The following is an 8,311-nucleotide window of genomic DNA, read 5'->3' on the forward strand; positions in this document are numbered from 1 at the left end:
GTATTTGCAGTGATGATGAGAATATTACTCATTTGCAAGAAGGATAAATTGCATCTTCTGTGTGCTTTACTGTCACTAAATGCAGACCAAAGTTCTTGGCAACAGAAACAGCGACAACATTAAACCACATAGCCACTTTATAAAATATCAAACTTTGGGCCATAATGCAAAAAAAAAAAAACCCTGAAAAACAAAAAAACAAACAAAAACTCCATCATCACCTCAAACAGTGACTTCCTTACCTAGTTTTGAGAAAAAAAAAAGACCAGCTATTCGTTCTTGTTTTCAAATATACCTCTGGATGTGTATATAATAAAAAACCTCTGAAGAAAAAGAAGTTTATCTACGAAGAGATCATTGCATACTACCAGGTTGTCTGGTACTCTCCAGTATTATCTGGAGATCAGATAAGAAACACTCCATATAGCACCAATTTGATCCTAAGAAACTGGTGCTCCTGAATTTTGGGACAGTAAGAGATGCTGTCCTTTTTTTTTTTTTTTTTTTTTTCTTGTTTAATAGAAGACCATAAATGATGGCTGTCTACTGAAGAAACCCCAGCGGGATCGTGAACCTTTAAAATCAAGTTGTGAGGCCAATTCCAAGCTCAGCAGGTGCATGAAAATGCAAACAGGCCCGAGGCCATTAGTACAAATGCTTTTAACAGCTGCCAGAGAGCCTCAGCTTGCTGTATGCTTGGGCTGCTACACAAGCACATCCAAAATGACTGCACAGACCCAAAATTGATTGAAATGTAGCTGCCAGTGATACACTGAGTGTTGGCTAATGGGTAGCACTGGTTAGAAGTCATGAATGCAGATGAGAGCAATACAGTTTCGGCTGCAACTTCTGGGCTACAGTTTTCTGTACCTGCTGGGTGCCCAAATCAGAGCATTACTGCTGGTCTGGGCCACCAGAATCTGAGGATCAAAGCCTACCGGGTTGTATTTCCCTTACAAAGACCACTGAGCACAATCTGAATAAGGTCCAGGAACATTTCCCTTCTTGGGGAATTTAGGGTACAGAATCCTGCAGAAAGTCATTCCAGAGGGGGAACCCCACTTCTGGCATTAGATCAGCCTGTAAGAACTTGAGTTTTTTTGAAATGGAAGGAACTTTCATCTCTAGCCTGGCCTTCCAGGTCTCATCACCTACCCCCCTCTACTTCTCTCCTAACCTCCAGCCCCCTTTCCCATCCCCTGATGAGACTTTATTATTCTCTGTTTCCTTTTTTACTGATTTGATTTCGGGCAAGAGGCTGTTTTTCATCTGCTGTACACACCAGCCCAGCCAGTGCCATGAAGTAGCTGCACAGGACAGGAGAATGGACATGGCTGATGTGATTTCTGGCCGTGCTCCATTCTCAGTTACTCTGCTGCAACTTTGCTGCTGACTGCACTGACTCACAATTACAACTGTAATTGCAAATGATGGTTACAATTACAGCTGTTTGAATTCTTCAGTGTAACAAGACAACCAAATGAAATGAGATCCTTCATCGCCCGCAAACTGAGGATCCAAATTTCTGGAGATGTATCTGTTATCATCCTTTAATGATCTCTAAGTGGGTACATGAACTCAGTTCAATACTGGGGGCTTTGCTATATTTTCACTCCTAATTAATAATTTGGGGGTGGCCATTTAAGTGTGATTTCTCCAGAACAATCATACAGCAAACAATTGACCATAAATAGAGACCAAACAGACCCCCTAGGTTTACCATGCTTCCAGCAGGATGCAAAGCATAGACATTAAGAATTTCTATGGTGAAAACTGGTGAGCCAGTTTTCAAAGAGCTAAAATGCATTGCTATGTCAGATATGTTAGATTTGCTACTAATGTCACCATGTTTAAATTGCATCTGGCATTAATATGGATGATACTAGGTGAGGAGCTTCAGAATTAATCTCCAGGACAGATGACCTGAATTTTAGTGAAGAGAGGATCTCTTACCCTTCAGGTGCCTTATCCTCTCCTGAATATTTTTGAGTATCTATTCTATATGTTTAGTAAGCTAATTGATGTAAATATTTATTTTATGTAGTTATATAGCTTCATTCCCATAAGTGTAGAATGCAGTGTGGCATGTTCCCATTATCCATATTATTTGTGGTATATATAGATGGGCCACACTGTTGTTCAGAATGAAATCCCATACAGATACCATATGTTTTTCAAAATCCACCAAAATAAATATCCAGTCATTAAAGAATGTATATCCTTAGTACAAACCAGAGTGGGAAAATAAGAGCTAAATATGAAATAACTATTGACAGAAATATTCACGTATGCTTTCTGCCCAAAACTTCAACCCCAGATATTCTGAACAGAGGTAGATCTGAATTCTTCTGTGTCAGCACTCTTCCCCAAAAGAGCGGGGGGATATTTTCCTACAGTGATAATCATTTCCCTTGAGTGTTTTGTCCCTTGTTATTTTTCACCTGATACAAAGCAGATGATGAAGGAATCTCTTTATTACCTGTGTTAGTGACAACCCAGATAGGCTCAAAATGTGTGTGGTGTTGGTGTGGTGTGCTCACTCCATGTTGTCTTCAACTCTTAAATACCTTTGTCAGTTGCTTTTCATGCATATGACTGCATGAGGAATGGTCTTTCTACCACTGCCTGTATTAGGGTACAGTACTCCCAAATGAGTACAAGTGTTCTCCACTCACTATTTGCTGTTTGTCTTGTCCTCCTCATCAGTTGGCCATAGACAAAATTGTTCTGGTACAGTAAGGGCCTAGAAGTAATAACATTGGTTTTACCACAAATAGCTGTATAGGGAATGTAACAGCTGAAATTAGCAATATAATCACAAATCATAGAATAAAACCTCCTTCTGCAAAATTATCTGTAAACAAGACTTAAGATTTGCTATAAAAACACAATAGGAACAAAACAAAATTCATTCTATGATTTATCTGGGAAATGTAACTCTAAGAGCTTTAACGGTGAGTTAAAATGGAAATTATAATGTTTCCTGAACTGTGCTGCATCTACACTCAGAGCAAGAGAATGAGCTGAGAAGCTGATGTGGGGTTATAGCATGTAGTTTGCAACCTAAGACCGTACAGTTTCTAAAAGGGTTGTGAAATTCCTGAAGGAGAAATGCAATTACCAGAAGTGGGATTAACTAATATTAGTTAATCAAATTTGAAAGGCATTTCTTTAATGTCCTTTATGGAAGGGAAAAGGAAGGTAATGTATTCAAATGAGTTTTGAAATAAATAAATTATTTTTTAAAAGGCTGAGAGTGGATTTGCGATCCAGACCCAATACTCAGTTTGCTCCTAGTATCCAGATTATAGGAGATTATCACAGATCAAACCCCTTTACCAGAAAAGAGCTTTTTAAACCACCTCAGCATTGCCCTTATTAGGAATGAAGGAGAGAGGCTCCTTCCACTGGGAGGAAAGAAGCCCTTAATTCATGTCTTGTCAGAAGAAAGGCGCTTGCTTCAGCACTGAGCCAGGTTAGTTATGGCCCTAATTTACACAGCAGCCTGTCTTCCTGGAGGAAGGGACAACACCTTTAAGTAATAATGAACAAGTGTGCATTGACAGAATAATAATCACAGATTGAAAAGGTTACAGCAGAGAAGGTGGTAAAGCTAAGTGCCTGCTTTAATTCCACGGGGTGCCATAACATCAGGACTCGGGAGCTGCACTTACAATATAAAATAACATTAGTGTGGCAATTAGGACTTAATGGTTTGTGGAGAGAAGTCTGCAAGACTTTATAAAAACATCTAAATTAGTCTGTATTCAAGGTTTACGTCACTCACACTTTTTTCTGGCCGTATTGCCCTCTCCCTCAAAGGCAGAGCTCTTTTAAAACATTGAGAAGAAATGCTAGAGGAACTGGGGACACTTCTCAGTTTGTATATATGGGTATATTCTGAATTTCAATTATTCAAATTGAATAATTCTTTCAATTTATTCAAATTAGAGAATCTGGCCAAGGCTCCCTGAATAAAATTGCTGACCTAGAGCAAACATTCATCTGCTCCAGTAAGCAGACAAAAACCCAAATCAGTAGATGTATTGACCTGGTCTCCTATTCAATAAATTTTGACCTATCTTAAGGTGCAGACATGCTACAGCATTTAGAGAAGTACTACTCCAATGAGACCTTTTTTGAATTAATTCACATCCCACACATTTTGTTCGGACCTTCTCCTCGTCTCAGAAGGAAGAAGTCACCCAGATTTGAAGGAGATCTACAGTTTTTAAAATTCTGCTGAATTCTGAATTCTGTCACCATGATAGCAGGGTACCAATGACCTGGCAGGGCTGGTCTTGCAGAAAATCTTGGAGAGCATGTGGAAATTTCTCCACGTATGTGGGATAAGAAGCAGGCAAAAAACAGGGCTTGTTTTTTTGCAGTCCACCACATGGCACCAGATTTTTAGGTTCTATGAAATTACATTTGTTCAGTAGTTTTCATGTAGGACTTCCATTCAGGCATCAGTCAATGGCTGACTGCCTGTATAAATCTCAGGCACTGAAAGTACACAGAGCAATTGTCTCCATTCCTGTCTCACCATTACACAGTTCTGAAGCTGTCTGAAAACTGAATTTACACATAGTTCTCTGATCACTGCTGGCAACAGCTGATTTCCTCAAATTTACAGTAAGATGACAGAAATAAAGCATGTCCTTGCCTCTTCATTGATCTCTCTTCCCTTTTTTTTCACACACATACAAATTTTCTGTTTCAATTTATTGTGCATCCTATCTCTGGTAGATATGTTTATATGAATATATATTCTCTGTCTGAAACTGAAGGCTCAGACACCACATAGGTCTGCATTGATCCAGGTACTGGCAGTGCAACTATTCTATTCCTTCCAGGGGAGATTTCAAACCACTCCTTTCCTTTTAGGATATGCTTTTTGTAGGTTTGTTGTGAAAGAAAAAAAGGACATGCAGGGCTTTGATTGCTGTCTTTCAATAAGCCTGTGAAAATATACAGGCAATTTGGAAATGTCTGGGAAAAAAAAAAACCAAAACAGTCCCGAAAAATTCTTTACTGTGAAATAAAGACACAGAAACAGGTTGTCCAGAGAAGCTTGTACATATCTACATTCAGGCACACATCTATCTAATAATTCTGTCAGAATTCGGTGACAGACATGGAATTTTCTTTTTTTCTCACCAAAAAAAAAAAAAAAGTAAAATGGCCAAGCTTACAGAAAGGGAGGGTGTCCGAGCAGACAGGCTGGATGCAAAGACCCTGTACAAGCAGCTGTCTGTCTCTCGTGCTGATCACGCTATCAATTCCTCACTATTCAGGAATTCCTTACTATTCCTTACTAGTCAGGGACTATTCACTACACTTCATTTCCCCCTCTTTCCAAAAGAGAACAACTTCAGACACTGCCCCTTTGGGTATGGTTTCCTTCTTTCTGTAATGACTGGATGCATAAAAAGCATCAGGGATTAGGATTAGAATTTTGCTGCAAGACCTGTGTGAATCAGGGAAATGAGAATACAGCAAGACAAGGCAGGGTAAGCAAACTTATCTTCTTACGGGTGCAGGATTGGTTTATGGGATCTTCCCATTATTTTCTTCCCTTCCCCACTGTGGAGCAGAAGAGTAAAATTAAACTCAATAGCAATAAATGTATTCATTTGGTGCTGGGTTTCTAAGCTTATCTCCACCTGGTGCACTGGAATTTGAATACGTAATTACTGAGTTTATCCTTTTGTCAAATACACCTTTTACTATGATATTCTGCTCTTCTTTCTGCCTGCTGTGTGGGGAATGTGGATATACTCATGCCTACATACTGCCAATGTGTCCTTTTAAGTAGATACAAGCAGGAAGGATTTATGTATTAAATACCAATAATTTTTTTGGAATAGCTGACCTTACACTGATTAATGACCAAAACCACAAACTACCCTGATTTCAGATTCAAATCTTATCTCTTTTGAACACGAGCACCCCATAAACTTGTGGAATTAACAGACCACATTCAAAATCAAGTGCAGAATCACATGTTAAACAAAAAATAAAGCAAATAGTTCTTCATAGAAAAGAGAGTCTACTTCAATTAGTGCAAACAGACAGTGACCTTGAAATTTTTAGTGTATTTTAATTTTATGAGCCATTCAGATACTGGATTGATGGGGACAGAATAAGTATCCAGCCTGAATCCACTAATTAGGCTGATTTCTAGCTGAAAACATTTTGGTAAAAGAGTTATATGTTTCATTTAGGTAAATAATGATGGGATCTGCAACTGCTCTTGCTGGCATGAAAATTCTGAGGTCTGTCACTCTGTGTGCTTCAAGGCAAAGTGTGGATCCAAAGTCAGTGATTTTATCATGGCCCTGCTATATTTGGTATCTTTCATAAAGGTCCTATACTTCAATTATTTTGACAGATTGTCAGCTTCCATTAAAAAAAAAAAAGTTTTTAGCCCTCCAGACTATGGGAAAAAACCCTCTTGACTAAATTTGAAGATCAGAATGTAATTCAAATGCCAATTTTTTTATTTTAGCACCATATTATCTTGTGATTGGATTGCGATGACCCTTGCTCACGATTTTTGAAAACTTAATGCCTTCCATCCTGTGTGTCAGACTGAGTCAGAAGGAAACCACATCCTTTCTCCCTTCAGAATAAAGCCTGTTGACTTTGTTTTTTACAACACCTGGCAGAGTTGACAGTCTGCTTAAACAGGACACTTAAACTAGAGATTCTGTGAGACCCACTCGAGAAGTCAGCCCTTCTCAGGTCCTACTAGGGAAACCCACTGTCAGCTATTCCTAGGGTGTGTTTAACCCAACTTTGCAAGAGGAAAATAGCAAGTTAACTTCTCACTGCCAATTCGATGTGTCTCAGCTGAGCATCACACCCTGCAGCTGCAGCTCCCTGTGTCCCTGGGGGCTCCAGCCCCGGCGCTAAGCCGCTAACCGGATAGCAGCCCTCCTCCACAGCCTCCAGCTCACTGGATTTTAGGGACAGAATGAGGTTTAAGGTTAACCACCTTCTTCCACAAGATTATAAATAATTAAGTAAGGCAGGCATGTGAAAAGATTCTGTGGACTCCTGCAGGGGCACACAGCACAGGAGCCTCCTGCCCCTGGGTGGGTGGGGATTGCCAGGCTGATGGGAGCAAAGCTGGCGTGGGGACAGTCGGGCTGGTACTGCAGGTGGCCACATGCACAGCTCCCTGAGCCATCTGCTCTGAATTAGACTGGATTAGAGACACAGCATAGACAAATCCCTTCCTGCTGCTTGTGTGAGATAGATTTATCCCATGTGAAATATGGCTCAGGGGAAAGGGCTGCCTTCCTCACTTGCTGGGAAAAGGCAGGGAGCAAGGAGAGCGTCTACAGCCAGATAAAATAAGCAGCACCCCTCAATGAGAGATGACACTTTGGCAAGCAGTCTTTCTTTTTGATAGCCCCAGCACAAAGTAAAAAAAAACAAAAAACAACAACAACAAAAAATCAGGACAGGTACCAAAAACTGCATGCAGGATTCTCTGAAGGCAAGAAAAGACACAGGTAGGCAAAGAAGTCAGTACAAATAGCACTGGGTTCATAATCGTTCTACAGACATGAAAGGTACATAAGAGGAATGGACAAATCTGAGGCAAAATGTCCTTAAGCACCATTTACATCACAGCTGCAAAGACAAAATCCATTTCATTCTTGACTTTCTTAGGTGGTTGTCTTGCCATGGGAGCAAAAAAACGAACAAAAAAGAGCTGCAGAGCAAGTCTGTCATTAGTATTTCAGGAGCCTGTACTTTTTATCCACTTCATCTTTATTTTGCTTACTTTCTGCATGCATGCTGCTCCCTGAGAGGCTGTCCTGAACCCAGTGGTCGTGACCCACCATGGCTGCTTAGCCCTAGGGTTTGTGAGGCACTAATTGTGCTTACTTATGCTTCTTCCACCTATATAAAGGCCCTTTGGCAGAGCTAATATTTGCTGTTTCTTTTCCAAACAGCTGCTGGTTCTGCCTTACAAATGCCCACTTTTCCTTGTGAATGAAGCATACTGGAAAACATAAGGGAACAATGGAACAAAGATGCCAGTCTCTAGCTTCGAGAAACTAAAAAAGAAACAGTTCCAAATGAAGTCAAGCCCTGTACCTGCCTCCCTAAACCAAATGCAGTGCACTTCTCCATGTTACTTGCACCCACAGTTCAACTCTTTTAAAATGAAAACTCTCCTTGCCTTTATAATGCTTGGGAGAAAAGAAGGGGAACAGTGAACCCAGTGCCATGCAGGAGACTGAATCAAGGTTGAAATAGAAGCAAATAAAAAGGAAGAGAAACACTATAGTTA

Source organism: Serinus canaria, chromosome 3 (genome assembly GCF_022539315.1).
Source record: "Serinus canaria isolate serCan28SL12 chromosome 3, serCan2020, whole genome shotgun sequence".
In the NCBI taxonomy this organism is placed as follows: Eukaryota; Metazoa; Chordata; class Aves; order Passeriformes; family Fringillidae; genus Serinus; species Serinus canaria.